This window comes from Melanotaenia boesemani, chromosome 8, assembly GCF_017639745.1.
Source record: "Melanotaenia boesemani isolate fMelBoe1 chromosome 8, fMelBoe1.pri, whole genome shotgun sequence".
Taxonomy (NCBI): domain Eukaryota; kingdom Metazoa; phylum Chordata; class Actinopteri; order Atheriniformes; family Melanotaeniidae; genus Melanotaenia; species Melanotaenia boesemani.
In genome coordinates, this window is record NC_055689.1 from 36,218,715 (window position 1) to 36,237,804 (window position 19,090).

The 19,090-nt window shown below is 44.8% G+C and overlaps 2 long non-coding RNA genes across 2 annotated transcripts; both read right to left on the reverse strand.

Moving 5' to 3' along the window:
• Positions 1–3,107: 3,107 nt before the first annotated feature.
• LOC121645217 lies at positions 3,108–12,638 on the reverse strand. The gene is made up of 3 exons (XR_006011387.1): positions 12,523–12,638; positions 4,293–4,296; positions 3,108–3,594 (listed from the first exon to the last, which is right to left on the reverse strand). It is a non-coding gene; the product is annotated as an uncharacterized LOC121645217 (long non-coding RNA).
• Positions 12,639–13,208: 570 nt separating this feature from the next.
• LOC121645203 lies at positions 13,209–14,637 on the reverse strand. The gene is made up of 3 exons (XR_006011373.1): positions 14,166–14,637; positions 14,019–14,081; positions 13,209–13,705 (listed from the first exon to the last, which is right to left on the reverse strand). It is a non-coding gene; the product is annotated as an uncharacterized LOC121645203 (long non-coding RNA).
• Positions 14,638–19,090: the final 4,453 nt, after the last annotated feature.

The window sequence follows — 19,090 nt, forward strand, 5'->3', positions numbered from 1 at the left end:
AGATAGTCTGACAACTTTTCGGTTACTGCCCACTTAAGAGCCAAAAATTCTAATTTGTGAGCTGGATATTTGCTCTCGCTCTTTGACAACCCGCGACTCGCAAAAGCTATGACTCTCGGCTGCCCCTCCTGTACCTGATACAGTGCAGCCCCTAAGCCAATAGTACTGGCATCCGTATGAAGGACATACGGAAGCTGTGGGTCTGCAAAACCCAGTACGGGTGCTGATGTAAGTCTTATAATTATTTGGTCAAATGCCTCTTGGCATTGGGGGGTCCATCGCTGTCCAAACGGCTCTTTTGGATGGTGATAGCCTGAACTGGTGTTTGTCTTAGGTTTCTTGTTCCCTTTCCGGAACGGTGCATAACCAGAAGTTAGCTCATTTAGTGGCCTGGTGATATGGGAATACCCCTGGATAAACCTACGATAATACCCGGCAAATCCTAAAAAGGATTGGAGCTCTTTCAAGTTGGTTGGGACAGGCCAGGTTTTTAAAGCCTCAACTTTCTGCGGATCAGTTTCCACACCCCTTTCAGAGACTACATGGCCAAGGTATTTTACCGAGGTCTGAAAGAACTTGCACTTTTCTGGCGCCAACTTGAGACCATACTCAGTCAGTCGCTGCAAAACTTTCCTCAAACGCTGCTCATGTTCCTCCAGGGAGGAAGAGAAGATTATGAGGTCGTCAATGAACACTAAAACCTCTTTTAGGTTCATGTCTCCTACACATCTCTCCATTAGTCGTTGGAAAGTTGACGGCGCATTTGTAATTCCTTGGGGCATCCTGTTGAATTCCCAAAACCCTAATGGACAAACAAAAGCAGTCTTCTGCTTGTCTGCTTCGTCCATTTCAACCTGATAGTACCCCGACTTCAGGTCTAACACGGAAAACCATTTTGACCCCACCAGGGCGGAGAAAGCTTCTTCCAGCTTTGGGAGTGCATAAGCATCCTTAATAGTTTGAAGATTAAGCTTCCGGTAGTCTACACAGAGACGTACCGAGCCATTCTTTTTGCGGACTATGACGATGGGAGAAGCAAATGGGGACTCTGATTCCCTAATGATCCCAGACTCAAAAAGTTCTTGTAAGTGCTTTCTTACTGCATCTACATCATTAGGATGTATAGGACGTGCTCTTTGTTTGAAAGGCGTTTCGTCACTGAGTTTGATGCAGTGCTTTACTTTATCAGTATGTCCAAAATCAAGATCATGTCGGGAAAACACATCCGACATAGAGTTTAACATGGCTGTCACTCTCTCTTTCCACTCGGGGGATAAGGGAGAGTTGCCAAAGTCAAAACTCAGGTCTGTGGGAGACTTTGCTTGCCTGTCAGGAAGTTTTGGTTCTCTAACAACCTGCTCTTTGTGAAGTACCCTCGTTATGGCATTAACATCTGCCAGCACAGTCTTAGGGGGTATGACAATGTCATGCTCGGTTTCATTCTTTAGCACTACAGGTAGCCGACAAGGCTGCTTCCTTGGCAGGCTCACTAAACTAGCTGAGACTTACAAGCCACTTGGTAAGGAAGATGCTGTTCGTTGCTCAATGAGAACATCTGTTAGACGGTGAGCGTTACAAATATTAACCGAGCCCTCAAGAACTACTGTCTGTCCTGCAGGGACAACCGCAGACAACTTTCCGGTCATCCTTGCAAACCCAAGGCTACTATCATTTGAACTCTTCTGGCGCGTCTCAAGAGTTTTGAGAACCGTTCGATAACCATGTTGCAATGGCTGGAATGGGGAGAGTTTCTGGTAGTCTGCATACAAGACATCAAGCGTATTAGTGCCAATAAGCACCTGTTCATGACCTGCCGAAGGGAGGTAGGGAATAACTAGAGCTAAGGTATTAACCTCAATCTCAGTTCCCACAAAGTCCTTGGGAAAAGTGACAGAAAGTTCAACGTACCCCAAGTAAGGCACTGCCTGACCATTTGCGCCCTCAACCTCGAGGAGGTCGTCGAGGGGATGGATGACTAAATGTGAAAGTTTTTGCGCGTAAAAGGACTGTGGTACAGTAGTCACCTGTGACCCTGTGTCCAAAAGACAGTTAGTTTGGTTTCCAGCAATTACCACCTGAGCTGTGGTCTTGGCTCCAACGAGCCCCTTAGGGATCTGAGCTGCTTTCACTTTGGTGTTCTTAAGGACAGATTTTCCTAAGTTGGGACCTGATTCACTGAGCTTCACTCCCATATGTCCCTCTACAGGAGTGGGTGTCAGTTTAAATGTGACTCACTTTCAAGGTCAGTAGAGGCTTCCCATGCAGCCTGTTTCTCTCTAAGTTGCTTCTTCTTAGCCGCCACAAGGGATGGATTTGGGGCATTATCACAAACTGAAGCAACATGACCATCCTCCCCACACTGGAAACAATACCACGGCCGTGGTTTGGTGCTCCCTTTAACAGGAGGGTTTGGTTTACTTGCCTGGTTTCTTTTTTCAAAGCAAGCTTCAACTTTAGCGTTAGAAGCAAGAGATTTTGTCTTCTGTTTTCTTTGTGGCTTCTGTCCTTGACTCTCAGATGCCATCCTACTGAGCTGGGCATTGAGGTCAGCAACTTGTTTCTTTAACCTCTCCATCTCAGTAGTTTGAACTGAATCTGGTGTAACATGCGCTGTTTGCAAATGCGACATAACGCGCTGCTTACCACTGCTACAAGCAGATTTAGCAATGCCAAAGTGCTGCTTCATACGACTCAGCTTTGCAGCTTGCTTATCTTCTTCTGTTCTGAGCATTAGCAACAACTCTGCAAAGGATGGGGGGTTCTCCTTTCTCTGTTCAAGTTGGAGGTCTACGATCAGAGCATTCTCCCAGCAACCACGACAGAACTGTTTCAAAAGCTGCTGATCAAAATCTTGAGAGGGCACACCACCTCGTCTCATGGTTGTGCTCAAGGCTGTATATAATCTCTGCAGGAAAGCAGAAGGCTTCTCTCCTTCGTTCTGAAGTGTATTCATGAACCTTGCATACAGCTCATCTCCATCCTCAACCGCACCGTAAGCAGAGTCAAGCAGCTTGAGGTATGTAGATGGACTAGCATGTGGGCCTAAATGCTTAATCATCTCAGAAGCAGGAGGAAGCAGGCTATTGAGTATGCGATGTGCACAGTGTAAATCAGAAACTGAAGGATCTTTAATGAGGACTTCAACACTAGCACGCCATGTGTCATAATCAGCTTCATTATTAGGACGTACACTTCTTCCTGAGAAGGCACGAAGTCTTCCTGGTGCAATAGACTGTGGCAAGTTTTCACTGTTACGCACAACGTGCTCAACCACCACCCGCTGAACACTGGGCGGATTTACATCAATAACCGGTTGGGTGAAACCGCCAGCTAAGACTGGAGGAGCTGGTGGAACACTGGGATTGGTCAGGTTTTTACTCAAAGTTACGTCAGTCTGAGAATGAGGATGATCAACAGGAGGTTTCAAGACTGAGGAATCTGGAAGTGTTGCCAGCTGAGGGACTGGAGGAGAAGAAACAGCTCCTGGCACAGGTGGGTCTGGTTGTGGGTGCTGCTCAACTGAGGAATCATGACAAACCTGAGAAGAAGCAGTAGGCAGAGACAGGGTGGAGAGCTCTTCCTTTAACATCTGTTCTACGGAGCGGCAGGTAAGTGACGGGCGGCAGGTAAGTGACGCTAATGCTGTAGGTGACGTAGTTCCGGGGGAGACGGCAGATTCAAACTAGGCGCCCAAACATTTCTACTTTCATTCGATTGTATTTTGTGCCAACCTAATTAAAATATTCTTTAAAGTAGGACTATAGTGTCTTTAAAAGGTACACTCTGGAGCACAGCGGGGAGGATTTGGCCAGCCTGACAGATTTTATAGATCGTTGTTACGACAGAATCGTCATGGGGAAACCAAACAACACCTCCACCCCCTCCACCTCATCTAAATCCAAGAGACAGCGAAATGAGGATTCACCTGGAGCTATTTCACCACCGGGGAACGACTCAACAGATGTTCTGATCTCCATAGATAAGAAACTCAGTAGTTTTGATGCGCGTTTGAGTCTGGTAGAAATTCTCCACAAAGAGTTCCAGGCGCTACGTGAATCACTAGAATTCAGCCAGAAGCAGGTGGAAAGTCTGGCTGCAGAAAATGCCGGTCTCAGAGAGTCGGTAAAATCCCTCACCGAGGGCTTGACCCGTCTCTCAGATGAAAATAAGAAGATTAAGGAAACGGTGATCGATCTGCAGGCGCGGAGCATGAGAGAGAACCTGGTATTTGCAGGGATTCCAGAGCAGACGGAGGAGGACCCCGAGACCACGGTGAAAAACTTCATCAAAACCCACCTGAAGCTCCCGGAAGAAACGGTGAAAAACATCTCCTTTCACAGAGTCCATCGGCTCGGCGGGAGGAAACCCGGGTCCAGCAGACCAAGACCCATCGTAGCGAAGTTCGTCAGCTTCAAACAGAAGGAGCAGGTGAAGAACCAGGGCCGCGAACTGAAGGGGACCAACTTCGGAGTAAACGACCAATATCCGAGAGAGATTCTGGACCGACGGAGAGTCCTGTTTCCCATCAGAAGGAAATCTATGGCTAATGGCGCTCGCGCTGTCATCGTGGTGGATAAACTGTTTATTAATGGACAACTGTACCGCGACCCGGACGTCACTCCGTGGCTCTTCTGATCCCAGGTGCTGTATGTCAATCTCTCCAAATGATCACTCTTAACTCGCCATTATAGATCACTGACAGTAGAACACACTGCTCGTCTCACCACAGCCTCTACATCTAGATCGATGTATTTTTTTTCTGTTTTGTTTTTATATTTCACACAAATACTTTTCTCACTTTTCACTATCTTTCACGCTTTCACTGTTAATTGTAATCCAGCTCGTAATATCAGCAGCGCACGCGGCCGGTCGAAAACCGTCAGGACGCACAGCCGCACCATACATGATAAATATAAACACTCGCCTTTTATGTATGAGAGAACACGCATTAAGGTAGACTACATATACGGACATTTAACATACGGACAAACGCGCGCAATCAGGCTGCATGCAAACACGCGCGAACACGCAAGAGGGGCGCACAAAGACACACGCGTCAGTAACACGCATGAAGCATTAAACCGTTCACAATAACCATGTTAAAAATCGTCTGTTGGAATGTACATGGAGCCGGTTCCAGGGAGAAAAGGTTGAAGATCTTTAATAAATTACAGGAGCTGCAGGCTGACATTGTCTTACTACAAGAGACTCATTTAACAAACTCAACCATAGATCTTCTTCAAACAGCTCAGTTTCCTCATGTTTACTCAGCTTGTTACAATTCTAGGCAAAGAGGAGTAGCTACTCTTATTAATAAGAGACTAAATTTTGACATAGATAGCACAGTAGTGGATCCGGAAGGCAGATTTCTGATAACTTTATTATCTATTTGTAATATCAAATTATGTATTACCAATGTGTACGGCCCCAATGCAGATGATCCCTCCTTTTTCCACTCCCTGTTTGCTACACTCCAGAATTATTCAGATAACAGAATAGTGCTAGCTGGTGATTTTAATGTAGTCTTGACTGAACAAGATCGCTGCAGCACATCAGCCAGTCATCGAGTCTGGCAGTCGTCAGAAACTATCAAACAGTACATGAAGGATTTTGGTCTTTGCGATGCTTGGCGCTCTCACCATCCTAAACTAAGAGAATACACCTTCTTCTCTTCAGTTCACCACTCCTTCTCTAGAATAGATTATATTTTAAATAGTAACTCACTAATGGACGACATTTCAGAGACTCAGATACATCCAATCAGCATTAGCGATCACGCACCAGTTTCATTCAGTCTGAGAAACAAAAATAATAAACCGATTGGTAAAAGCTGGAGATTTAACACCTCTTTATTGAAAGATCCTGAGTTTATTGATTATTTTAAAAAAGAATGGTCAATTTATATAGAAAAAAATAACATGCCTGAAACTTCAGCGTGTCTCCTTTGGGAAGCAGGAAAAGCAGTAATGCGAGGGAAAATAATTTCCTTCTCCTCACATAAGAAGAAGAAGGAAACAGCAAGAGTTTTAGAATTAGAACTCAGGATTAAATCATTGGAGGAGGCTTACCGCATTTCCCCCGAAGAGCACACAATGAATAATATAAGGAAAACTAAATTGCAGCTTAAAGAAATTATAGATAAAAAAACACAGTTTTTAGTGCAAAGACTTCGCTTGGAGAACTTTGAACACAGTAACAAATCTGGAAAGTTTTTAGCAAATCAACTAAAAACAAACAAGGAGAAAACAACAATCTCCTCTGTTAAAGATCAAGACGGAAACATCAGCCATGACCCAGACAAGATAAATGACACGTTTAGAAGCTTCTATAAAACATTATATGAATCACAGATTAATCCAACAGATGAACATATTGAACAATTTTTAAACAACATTAATCTACCAAAACTAAAAAATGAAAATAAAATAAATTTAGATGCACCTATTACTGTAGATGAACTCCACGAAGCTCTCCAACATATGCCCAACAATAAAGCCCCGGGTCCAGATGGTTACTCAGCAGAATTTTACAAGGAATTCTGGACAACGCTAGCTCCTACATTTTATAATATGTTGTTAGAAATACAGGAAAAACAAAAAACACCGCAAAATATGAACTTAGCTAATATAACACTATTGCTAAAACCAGGCAAAGACCCCACACTTCCATCCAGTTACCGTCCCATATCTTTAATAAATGTAGACCTGAAAATAATTAGTAAAGCTCTTGCCAGAAGGATAGAAAAAATAACCCCTCTTATAATACATCCGGACCAGACAGGTTTTATAAAAGGTCGACATTCATCTACTAACACGCGTAGACTAATTAACCTCATAGATTACTCTACTTTACATAATCTAGAATCCACAATCATTTCTCTAGATGCAGAAAAAGCCTTCGACAGGGTAAACTGGAAGTTTCTATTTGCAACACTAGACAAATTTGGGTTTGGACCTTCTTTCATAGAGTGGATTAAAATATTATATAATAACCCAAATGCATGTGTGAAAACCAACGATCAAACTTCTCCAAGCTTCCGCTTACAGAGAGGCACCAGACAGGGCTGCCCACTCTCCCCCTCACTTTTTGCCATTTTCATAGAGCCGTTAGCAGCTGCTATTAGACAAAATATAGAAATTAAAGGAATCCAGGGCAAAAACATAGAACATAAAATAAGTCTTTATGCAGATGATATATTACTTTTCCTTCAGAACTCACAAACATCACTCTCTGAGACAATCACAGTTATTAATAAGTTCTCATCAATATCTGATTATTCTATTAACTGGTCTAAGACTACAGCCATGTCCATCAACTGTGACCTACAAAACATCCCTAATATCAAAATACAGACAGGAAACATTAGATATTTAGGTATAAATATTTCCCCCAGATTATCAGATTTAACAAAATTAAACTATGTTCAGCTACTAAAAACAATAGAAGATGATCTCTTACGGTGGAGGCGCTTACCCATCTCACTAATGGGGAGAGTTGCCACCATTAAGATGATGATTCTACCTAAAGTTAATTATTTATTTTCAATGATACCCACTAAACCCTCCACCAGTTGGTTTAAATCTCTGGACTCTTTCATATCCAAGTTTCTTTGGAAAAACAAGCCGTCACGTATCAGCCTTAAAACCTTACAGCAGACTAAAGATAGAGGAGGACTGGACCTACCAAACTTTAATCACTACTTTATAGCTAACAGGCTGCAGTACATCTCAAAGTGGCTCAAACCCAGTTATCTGGATGAGCCGTGGCTAGATGGGGAGCAGGCTTTGTGTGAGGACTTAGTCATCTCTGACCTGCCGTTCATCAGCTCAACCATTAAACCATATAAGTGCTTTAAAAGCCTTAACATCCGTTTTTCCTTAATGGCTTGGTGGGAATTCTGTAAGATAACCAGATCTTCCCTCTTTCCATGTAGACTTACACCCATCTGGAACAACCCTGACATCCTGCAGAACAAAAAGATGATAAACTTCACTCAATGGAAGACTAAAGGAATACAACAGTTAGGACAGATAATAGAAAATGGAAACTTTGTATCTTTCAACACAATTGTCTCACAGTATGGAATCAACAGCAATAAATTCTTAGAGTACCACCAACTAAAATCAATTATATGTAAGAAGTATACCCCTGTACAGTTAGACTTGCAGCTTCCTGTCAGAATAGCAGAATTCCTGAATCATAATACTCCAAAATTATTATCAAAAATATATAGATTACTTGCAAAGCTAGAAGACAGGATATCTCTCCCAACTTCAAAATGGGAAGATGATTTATCTAATAACTTTGATCAGAAAAGATGGTCACAAATATGTTTAAACACGTTTAAAATGACTCAGAATTCAAATATACAACTAATACAATTCAAAATTCTCCATACAACTCATTATACAGGACACAGGATGTTCAGAATGGGCCTTTCACCATCAGATATCTGCCCACACTGCTCTGAGAACACCTCTGATAGCTACATCCATGCGCTGTGGTCCTGCACACCTGTCCAAAGGTTCTGGATTAAGGTGTGTGAAGATCTCTCAAAATGGTTTAAAACTAGTTTTCCTGCAAACCCCACACTTTGCCTACTGGGCGACCTGGGTGACACCAACATAGGAATACACTCCATAAACTTGGTCCTCGCAGTCTTATGCATCGCAAAGAAAACTATTCTTGTGAACTGGAAAGATAAGAACAATTTGTCTATCCAGCAGTTTAGAAATCTCCTGTTAGATCACATCAGCATTGAGACAATGTCTGCCTCCTCCAGGAACCAGTCAGTTGACTTTCATTCCCTCTGGTCCCCTGTGACTGGCTACATCACTTAATGTAGGTGGAGGATTGCGGCTTCGCTGGGATAGGGGCGGATGTGGGTGGGGGGTCCCTGGTGACTTCAGGTCTCCGGTTGTCTCCTGGGTGGGGATCTAGGCTGCTCCGCTGCTGGGTCGGCTGGGGGTTCCGGTCTGGGCAGGCGGCATTGGGTGGGCCCCGGGGTGGGGCTGCCTCGTGGCGGTGGGGGGTGGCTGCCGGGGTGCCTGGGTCGGTGTCCGTCGGCCCCTGGCCGGGTGGCCGGTCGGGCCCGGGGTGGGCCGGGTGGGGGCCCCGGGCTCTGGGGCGTCGGGTCTCCCCCCGCTCCTGGGGGTGGGGGGTCTGCCGCTGCTGGGGGGGGCTGGGCCCGTCCGGATGTGCCGTGCCGGGGGTTGGTCCGTGCCCTGGTGCTTGGTCGCAGCCCCGGAACCTGGGTGGGGGTGTGTTTGTGTGTGGGTGTGTGTGTGTGTGTGTCTGTGGGTATGCTGGTGTGTGGGTGGGTGCAGAGGGACGTGTGTGCTGTATGTGTGTGTGGGTGTGTATGAAGGTCTGGGTGTGTGCGTGTATGTGTGTGTGTGAGTAGTGTGCGGGTGTGTGTGTGGAGGTCTATGTGGGATGTGGGTGTGTGTGAAGGTATGTATATATGAGTGTGTGCACGTGGAGGTCGAGGTGTGTGTGGAGGAGTGAAGGAGTGGGTGGAGGCGTGAGTATGTATGGAAGTGCTTGTGTGTATATGCAGGTATGTATGTGAGTGTGTGTGTAGTGGTGTATGTGTATGGAGGGGTATGAGAGTGTGTGTGTATGTGGGCACCGGTGTGTGTGTTTATAGGTATGTGCGTGACGTGTGTGTGTGGAGGTATGTGCACGTATTGAGGTGTTGGTATATAGAGGTGTGTGAGAGTGTGTGTGAGTGGCTGGGGAGAAAAAAAAAAAAAAGAGTGTGTGCGTTTGCAGGGGGTTAGGACGTGTCCTCTGGGGGGCGCCCTGGCTGGGTGTTGGGGGCGGGGGCCTGGGGTTCCCTTCCTTCGCCTCGCCCCCCTCCCACTCAGAAAGAGGAAAGTGGCCCCTTGGGCTGGTGGCTGGCCCCTGGGGGGGTTCGTGGCGTGCCTGGGTTGGGGTGCCTGCTCTGGGCCTGTGACGCCCTTCGGGGCCGGCGGGGGACGGGGGCGCCCTAAGCCACTGGCGGGTCGTCTTCCAGGGGGGAGGCTTACCCCCCTCTGGACCTACATCTCCTGACCCCTCCCCTCCCCACTCTTCACTACATACACAGGTAGGGCCGTGGGGGGTGTGCTTGTTGCGCTGGGCGGGGCAGGGGGGTCATCATAGTGGCCCCGTTGCTTCGCCGAGCGGCAGCATGCCTCCCAGCTTTTAATTCCACTTAGTCACTGAGCACAAATAACATTTGCAACATACAAACACGTTTTGGGGGGTGGAACATGCGAGGTCAGGTGGGTGGGACTGCTCAGGTGGCCCCACCCCCTCCTCAATGCAGTTACTGCCCCCCAATTTTAACCCTCTTTTTTTTTAATTGCAAACAGCACATATTATATTCCCTCACTAGTGGGGGAGGGAGGGGGGATGGGGTCTTCAAGCGCCCCTGTCTCCATGGATGGCCCGGGGGCAGGGCGGGCCGGGTGGCCTGTCGCGTTGGCCCGGGGCGTGGGCGGGCTGTCCCGGGGGGTTTGGCTGCTGGCCCTGGGGGGAAGGTGCTGTTTTGGGGGTGGGGAGTGGGGGACTGGGGCGGGGTGGGGGGGGTGGGGGCCTAACTCGTGTCTCCTCGCCTCCTGGCTGGGGCTGTCCCCCCGCAGCGTGGGGTGGCGGGAGGATGGTGGTGGGGGGATGGTGTTTGTGTGTGTATGTGGGGGGGGGTGTATGGGTGGGAGAGTGGTGTGTGTGTGGGGGGATGGGTGGTGGAGGGATTGGAGGGATGGTGTGTGTGTGTGTGGGAGGGTGGGGTGTGTGGAGGTGGATGTGTGGTGTGTGGGAGGGGGGGTGGTGTGGGTGTGGGAGGATGAATGGTGGAGGGATGATGTATGTGGGGGAGGATGGGGTATGTGTGGGAGAATGTATGGTGCAGGGATGGGGAGTGTGTGGGAGGATGGATGGTGGAAGAATGGTGTGTGTGCAGGAGGATGGATGGTGTATGGGAGGGAGGATGGTGTGTGTGTGGGGGAGTGGTGTATGTTTGGGAGAGTGGGTGATGGAGGGGTGGTGTGTGTGTGTGTGGGAGGATGGGGTACGTGAAGGTGGATGTTTGGTGTAGGAGAGGGAGGACGGTGTATGTGTAGGAGAATGATGTATGTGTGGGAGGATGGGTAGTGGAAGGATGGTGTGTGTGTGTGTGTGTGTGTGGGAGGTGTGAAGGTGGAGGATGGTGTATGTGTGGGAGGATGAGTGGTGGAGGGATGATGTGTGTGTGGGAGGATGGGGTAGGTGTGGGAGAGTGTATGGTGGAAGGATGGTGAGTGTGTGGGAGGATGGATGGTGGAAGGATGGTGTGTGTGTGGAAGGATGGATGGTGGAAGGATGGTGTGTGTGTGTGTGGGAGGACAGAGTATGTGAGGGTTGGATGGTGTATGTGTGGGAGGATGAATGAGGAGTGGAAGGAGAGTGTGTGTGTTTGTGTGTGTTGGTCTGGGGGGGGGGGGGGGCAGGACTGGTTCTCGGGGTGTGCGGCTGGGCGCTGGGGTGTGGGGCTGGCCTCTGGCGGTGGCCGTCTGGGCGGGCCGGGTCCCCCCGGGTGGCGTGCTGGCCCTTGGTATGTGGGGGTGGGGGGTGTCCCTGCGCTCCTGGGCCCGGGCCCTCTGCCCCGTCTGTCACACGTGGACAGACGGGGACTGCTGGCCTCGGCCTGCCGGGGCCGGTGCCCTGTGTCCGCGGGGCGGCTCCTGCTGGGGTCTCCTGCTGCTGCCTTCCTGGGCGGGCGAGTGGTCGTCTCTGTGGACCGGTCGGGATCTGTAGCCTACGGGGGGGCTGGTGGCCTGGGTCTCGGGACCGCTGGCCTGACTCTGGCCTCTGTTCAAGTGAGGTGGCATCTGCATGATCACTCTGCATGGTCACTCCTTCCTGAACGTCTCCACACAGTCTTTGCGTCGCCGTGTGGCCGAGTTCTCCAGCATATCCACACAGGTTTCTCTGCGCGTGTTCTTGAATACAGCAGTTTCACTTATATCTATTATCATATTTTTTTTTCTTTTTTTTTTATTACTTCTGTTCTTATTATTATTATTATTACTCTTACTCTTATTATTATTACTACTACTATTATTATTATTACTATTATTGTGATTATTATTATTGTTACTATTATCAACTAGTTGTGTAATGACCTACTGGCCAGGATGATCTTAGCTATATATGTTGCAAGTAGTATGGATTACATGGTTTTCTGTATAATGTTTTAAGTCCCCACCCGCACTCCCCACACCCTTTCTGTCCCTCTCTCTCCCCTCCCTCTTCTCTCTACTTTCTTTTCTATCTCTCTCTCTCTCTGTCCCCTCCGGTCGAGTCCAGCATTAAGAGTCTGATTTAATAAATTTTTTCATGTCATCAAGAGGGACTTTATACATGTAGTATAAATCCCTGCTTGATAGAGTAAAATTGCCCAGCACCAGACAGCAGCCAGACAATCATTCTGTTTGCAACGATGCTGGACAAGACAGGTTAAAAAAAAAAAAAAAAAAAAAAAAACATCTGTTCTACTGATTTCCCACTCAATCTGGCTATTTCTACCAACTGTTCCATGTAAGCCTTAGTGGCTTTACCCTGGGCTTCCTGAGTGTAAACACTGGCCAAGGGCTTGACTTCATAAGTAATTTCTGGCTGGCTTGGACTTGAAAGCTTAATAGGCAACATGGGTTCTAACTCCTGCATGGCAGTGCCATGAGTAAACTCAACTATCATGTGCTTGTGGAAACCTGATTTTGGGTCATCTATGCGGAAGAAACGGCTAACTGAACCGTACTTCTGGAGGAAAGTGGAAACTTCTTCATCACTCTCGGTCTCTGTTAACCCACTTACCACAACAGAGTAAGGGATTTTGACTGATTCCTGTGCTATAACTTCCATTTCAAAGGGCGTCAAAAATCTGAGTACCTGAGTTCAAGTGCAACAATCAGCAACTGCGTAAAATAAGTAGGTGTGACAGTTAAATTCACTCACATGCTGCCTCCTGGCTGGCTCGCCAAAATTTATGTAGCACTTGTGAGACAATGGAGCTCACAACAAAGACTAAGGAGTAATTTCAATTCTCGGTTCGACTCTCGGGAAGCAGCAGGGAATTATCTAAACAACACACCGTACCAATATGATGCTTGAACATATACCAGTTTTATATATAAAAGACAATAAAAGACAGTAACACAAATAATTAAGACAATACAATATATGTGGACACTTAATGACTTGGGTTTTTGTTCTTTGTTTGTTCTTTGGCCAACTGTTCACAAAAAAATCTCTTTCACTGCCTGTTCTCAGTGTTCACAAACAACTCAGGCTGATGAGTAGGATTCGCAGTTCAGTTCACTATCAGATGTCTTAAAGGAGGGTTTCCTTTCTGTCCCACACCAACCCAAGAGTAGCAAATTAAATAAAATAGGTCAGAGAAAAAACTAGTCCAAGTCAGTCTAAGTCGGTCAAAAACTTTCACAATAAAATAAATAGTTGCTAGGGCTGGTGCTCACAGATGAGTGACAGTGTTCTTAGTTCTGGCCTACCGCACTGTAGGTCACACAAAGCAAAATCCAGTGATCACAGAAGAGGTGTAGTCCTTTCCATCTGATCCAGGTGGGAGGCTCGCCATCATGACTATCAGAATATCCGCTCCGGAATATACCAATGAGGTCGAGGGGGGTACACAAAAGAAGGGGGAAAAAAAAAACCTGACCTGCCAATGAGACAGGTTCAGAGAATATCTAATGAAACACTATTGTTTTACAGTGTATTCAGAATAATTTGAATCACAACATGTAATAATATCACTAACAAATTTAAGATGAAAATCTGTAAACAATATTTTTATCAGTGCAACCTGCAAATATATATATCTAACTGCTTCATTTAAATGAATCGAAACATTTTAAAACTTTGACAGCACGAACCGTGTGCAAAACAAATATGCATAAGAGCATTTACACATAAAAACAATGAAAGTGCAAACAACTGCAAGAAAACATCTTAATAACAATGATGATCCTCACCAATCTCCAAATCACTTGAGCTCAGACACTCAGCACAGCTGCACCCAAGCTAATCGCCAGACTCTAAAATTATAATGAGCACATTTCCACGTTAAACCAATTTATTATTGATTATCCAGTGCTTTGAGCATTTTGATCATGCTTTACCTTTCAGACGAAGTAAGAGTTGACTCAAACACCGCGCTTCCCGGCGACGTAGCTGCTACGTGTTAGCAACATGATGCTAAAGCTAACAGTAGCACGCGGGCTAACAACTTTACAGCTATGAAGCTGATTAAACTCACTTTTCGCCACTTTCGAAATCGGCGATCACTCGGCAGCACTGAAAGGTTGGAGGACTTTATCCGAGCTCAAGCACAAAGTTTTTGGGCACTTTTCCATCCGATGGAAAACTTCTTTCTTTCTCAACGTTGTTGCAACGTGATGGTTTCTCATACGCAGCTGAAAATCTACGAGCGCTTCGCGAACCGGAACAGGAAATGGATGGGGGGAGCTACTCGCCTTAAAATTACGAGTAATTTATTTTTAATGTATTTACAATAAAACTAATTTATTTATTCCCTTGATGCATCTTCCAAATTTAACTGAACTATTTATTAGACATAAAACTTGTATGGGTTACACATGCATCTTGAATGCAGGCACAAACTTAGGATCTGAAGTGATGTGCTTCACATCACTGCAAACTTAATTCTCCTGCAGCATCTCTCTCTTTCTCTCTTGCATTCAGACGAAGTCGTAACTCTGGAAAAGATCCATGTCTGACGAGGGGAAGGGTGAAGACCGAGTTTGAGGATACTTGTGGTTAACTTGGAGAGAGACTCAAAGAGCAGAGAACTTGAAGTCAACTTAAAGAAGAGAGAACTAAAATCTTTGTTCTGAGTTAAAAAAAAGTGTTAGTTTGAAGACCCGCCCCATGAAAGGATGTGGGACCATTATCTTGACCAATAACAGTCTTGTGGGCTGGTTTTGGGTCAGATAGCAGATACAGAGGGCTGGTCTGATCATTTTGTAAAGAGTCTCAAATTAAACATTTTGTGAATATATCTATATATCCAAGTTATTAAAGCCTTAAATGGAACATCATTAAAATCCTCAGGGAATCATTGCAAAGACAATAATAATAGTAAGAAGGTTATATCTCACACAAACACAGTATTAAAGTTTCAGGTCACCAATAGCTTGTTGATTAAACCTTGTACAAAATGATAATGATTATATGCACGTGCATGGTATCAAGATAAAAAACACATGTGTAACAGGTGTGTTAAAATACTATACATTTCACTAAAAATCCCCCTTATATGTCTGTATATGCTTTGTTCAGCACTATGTTCTTTATTTTTCTGTAAAGCACTTATTTTATTGGTGGGCTTTTATTTGTATGTTTGATCCCGGTTTCCTTTGGTGATGTCACTTCCTGTTCGCGCTCTGCTCCTCAGTTTGCTAGCAGCCCCGCTGAGGAGAGGTGAGTCTGAGAAGTGCTCCACCCTTTATAACGTGGGGAATGTTAATATACGATTTAAAACTCTTCCAGTCAGTCTCATACCTGGTTTTATGGTTATACTGTATGTTCTACTTGTTATGTTTGTTAGTTTGGATGCAGTACAAAACTCTTATTAAGATGTGCTCATTTGTCAATGTTCAGCTAACCAGAGCATGTGTCTGGTCTCTCTCATGCGGTCCATTGTTTGTTTTGTTCTTTTCCCTGCTAAAGGTATGCATGGTGAAGCCAGGTTAAAGAGAGTTGCTGTACTGATTAAATGTTTTTTGTACAGAATAAACCCGCCAGCCAGTTGCAAGGTCACAGTGGTATCCGTCTCCTCATTCTTCAAACTACACAACGCAGATAGACGGTGTCGAACAAGACCGGTTACATATATATATATGTATCAATTTAAATGAACATTTTAAACTAGTAAAAGTATAATCTTTTACTCTTCAGGCAAAGTCTTGGCCTTCTCTGTGCTGGGACACAGAGAAACATTAAATCACTTTATTACCCTCTGGAATGTTAAAATAAACATTCTGTTTCCAGTTAAGACTGCCTGGAAAAGGGGTTTTCTTTATCAGTGAAAGAAAAACACCAGTTAAAAAAGAGACAGTTTCAAAAGTGGACATTTTGGATGCAGAGTGGCATCTGGGACCATTTGGTTGTTAATTAAAAAGCAAATTTATGTTGCAGAAGATAAAAGTTCAGAAATTTCCCAGATCTTGTAAATAACTTAAAGAAGTCCTCTCCAGTCCATGTTGGAGAGAGTCGACCTTTGTTAACCCCCATTTTGGGAGTGAGAGACTGTTTGTCTGTAAGGAGAAAAATCCTCAAAGATGTTTAATTCAGTCACGATTAAACCGAAGTTCCAATCTTTATTTTGAAGATGCTGGAATATGCTACAGTATATAAAAAGAATGGCTCACAAATGAACAATTCACAGCTGTGACTCGGTTCCCATCGTTCATTTAAAAGAGCCATTCAAAAGAATTGATTCATTCATGAATGTCACATCTCTAGTGACATGCAGGGACAGAATGAGTCCCTGAGCTGTTCCTCTATTTGGAGTTAACACTCTTGCTACGCGTTTGAGTAGAAATATATATCTTCTCCCATCTGAATTAATGTATGATAAATTTATTGTTGAAAATTAATCGTAGCATTTGGGGCACATGCCCCAGTAAATGGGGTCTGACGATGCCTCAGGTCTGGGCTCTCCCACTGTCCTCCTCTCCTTCCCACCTGGACAAGTGATGATTGGGTGACCGCAGCTCATTGGCTGCAGTCGTGTGTGTCGGCGGGGCGGGGGAGCCAGGTGCTCCTGGCCTGTCCTGCCCCGGGGGGGCCTCCCGGGGAACAGAGGTGCCTGCTGCCACCAGCAACTCATCCTCTAGAGGGAAGTTCACTTCCCTCTGGTCTTACACCCCCAGACCCTGGTCCTTCCCCACTCGTTCTCACACACACACACACACACATGTAGGGTAGAGGCTCTGAACTCTGTCAGTTCAATTTACACAATGATCCAAAGATGATTTTCATTCTATCAGAGCAAAGAAAGCAGAAAAGTAGTGAAATGCAGTCTGTATATGTGGTTAATGCAGCAGCTTCAAGCAAACTTTAATCCCTGTTCTTAAACTCACCTAGAATGTGAGATAGAAGGTAGAATCTACATCTTGTTTTCCTCTCAGTTTAGTGGAGAACCTTGTGGCTGATTTCAGAGACTCTGCTGTTCTTGACTTGTTGAGTCCAGAGATGTACAGGAGGAATTCTGGTGGTTTTCCTGGATATTGTCGATACCAGAAGAAATCATCACCAGGAGCTATAGTTTTAGTTTTAGTATAGGACAGAGTAACAGAGCTTCCTTCTAAACTGGACTCTTCATTCTTGACTGCAGTGAGTTCTTCACAGCTGACACCTAAAGGAAGAGAGAAGTCAAATAACTGAAGAAGAAGCAGAAAATCCAGAAATGGATGTTTTAAAGAAGCAAACAAACCTGTTAGAATGACTAGAAACAGCAGAGTGAATCCAAATGTCTGCAAAGACAGCATGTTGAATAAAGGTGATGTTTGTGGTTTGTGTGTTGAACTGTGTTGAATGTGGAAGTTTGTGTCTCTTCTATAGTTCAGTAACAGCTCAGCTCCTCCCTGAATCTCTCCGTCTCCTCTTTCATCTGTAGTTTCTCTTCTCTCAGTTACTCTTCCTCCTGGTTAACAGTCTGGCTGCTTCATCTTCATCACTCTGATCTCAGGAGCTTAGAAGGTCTTTCTGTTTTAGATCAAGACTTTACAATCTGGATCCCAGTTTCACTGTTGGAAACGTAAAAACTTTTATCTATGTTTAACTTGGTTTTCTATGATTTTAGGGAGGAATAAAAGATTCTCAGGTTTACTCAAGTGTAGGAAGGTAGGAACTAGTTATTCCACTAATATGGACTTGATGATCCTGAGACCTGATCCCCTCTAATGAGGGTGTGTGTGGTCATGAAATGTGTCATGAACAACCACAGTCCACCAGTTACCGGATGAAATGAAAACTTCCTGTCCAGTTCAGCAGGTGATGAAAGAAGCAAATGATTCCAGTTCCTTGTCCTGGCAGAGCTCTCACTACATTTCCCATCAACACTATTCTATGACGTATCATCCATCCATCGGCTGCGTGACATGTGCAATGAAATTAAGGTGCTCAGAGCAGTACAGTGTACAAGATATAAAACAAAACAATTTAGATACACAATAAAAAATTAAATAAAATAGTAAATAGTAGTTTACAGTAAAGTAGTAAAACAGTGTACATAGTGAACAACAAGGTACATTTACTGAGCTTATTTAACTTTAATGGAAACACTGTCACACTATTCCAGTAAAATAAATTGATACTGAGATTGATAATATCTTCCCAGGTGCATGTAGGGAGACTGAGTAGCAGTTAGAGGTGTGTGTATGTGTGTGGTGGAACAACTGTTTGATGTCTGATGAAAATGTGCTAATTTATTTCATTATCGTAATTCAGACATGTAAAAATTTCTATTGCTGACAAATGAAGAAGTAAAATTGTTCAGGAGGCCAAACTTAAAACATCATGTTGAAATGAATACTTATTTATAACAAGCTAACAATGTGCTTCAGTAACTATAATGTCAGTCAGAGCTCCAGGAGACTTGTCTCTTGTTGGACATTTACACCCTTACAGACCACTGTCCAATGTCTCTTTTCCGTCTAAAGAAAAAGTGTTTTCAACTCATATGTGTGTTCATTTTCAAAAGAAGATCTGAGGCCTTTCAGTCAGGATTCATAGCACAGAAACAGGGTTGGTGAAGGTTCCCAGTGATCTTCTCATGGCCTCAGATGATAGAATCCTGTCTCTACTTGTCTTCATTCATCTCAGTAGTAAGTCTCAACCTGACTGATACTGTTCACTTTGTACATGCTTCTATTTGGTAAAATGATGAGACATTATGGCATAAATTTCATTTCTATGCAGATGATACTCAGCTATACCTATCCATGATGCCCGATGAAACTAATCAGTTCTTCAAACTGCTTAGAAGTCTTAAGTACATAAAGGCCTGGATGGCTCAGAG